Source organism: Penaeus monodon, chromosome 31 (assembly GCF_015228065.2).
Source record: "Penaeus monodon isolate SGIC_2016 chromosome 31, NSTDA_Pmon_1, whole genome shotgun sequence".
Lineage (NCBI taxonomy): Eukaryota > Metazoa > Arthropoda > Malacostraca > Decapoda > Penaeidae > Penaeus > Penaeus monodon.
Genome location: NC_051416.1, coordinates 32,883,195 through 32,884,458, shown reverse-complemented (window position 1 = coordinate 32,884,458; position 1,264 = coordinate 32,883,195).

The following is a 1,264-nucleotide window of genomic DNA, read 5'->3' as shown; positions in this document are numbered from 1 at the left end:
ATATCTGGAGTGATATTTCCCGCTAATGTCTAAAATATAAAAATTTCTTATCGTATTACTTTGCTGTGACAATGTTTCCTTCTTTTGAACACAGTCTAATATAAAAGCACAATAAAGATCGTTAATTTTCTTTAAAAAAATGGTTGTTAATCATTAAAGGAACTTCAAACCTGCATTGAAGGAGGAGACAAGGCAATTTAAACTTAGTGGGATAAGATCTGTGTTCTATAAATGTGCAGAAGCGGAGACGTATTCTAAATATATGTATAAGACGTGGTTTATGACTATGGGGTGTAAAGAGTGCATATTTATAATGTTTTAACGTATGTTGACTGATACAGTGCATTCGTCGTAGAAGTCGATGAATTAAACAGATGGGGTTATTTCGGAACTAATTATACCGTTATTGATAGGAAAAATAGTTTTCGGAAGATCATGCACACCTCATCTTTCGTATGCCATAGATGACGTCCTCCACATCAGACATTATTCAAAGTATGTCATCCCTCGACGTCCCCCAAGGGAACAGCAAGAAGCAGAGACGGGTGCACGAACCCTTGCCGCCGAGAGCGCAGGAGCCGTACTCGGCGAGGACCACAGCCGACCAGAGGCACTTGAGCGGTTCATAACCAATCATTTGCGATAAACATGGCGGTTATGGACGCATCTGACCAAGTGACCATAACCGCCATACACCGGCTTGCTCCTCTAACACATTAACCTTAAATAAAATTCTCAAGCCGCAGGCAAGCCACCTGGCCATTCGCGGCGGTAATAAGGAGGAAGTAGGCCTGGCAATACCGGCATCAGCTGCAACGCCGCAGAAAGTATCTGCTTGACATGGCAGCGCATGTAAGTATATGTGAGTATGCGTGAGCGTCTTTGTGAGAATCTTTAGTCGTTTGGGTTTTACGACCACGCGAGGATACGTGTACTTCAAATGTTTCGCTGTTTGTGTGTCTGTATGCACACCATGAATATGCATTTGTGTTTCTGTGTGCTGAATTTATACTCTTAAGATGTATATATCTTGCGTGCACATGAGTGAGCCAGAAACACATTCTAACGCACAGCAGTACGCGCGGACATGCCTTTTCACTCTGCGGTAAAGTTAATTTACCATAACCGACGTCACACATGGCTGTGCCAGATGTTGACACTGGCCCTCGCCGGCCCTGGCCAACCCTTCCGTTGCTAGGTACTTATCTTCCTTTCTTTCCGTGTTTGTCTGTCCCCTCCCTCCCGCCCTCTTTCTCTCTCTTTG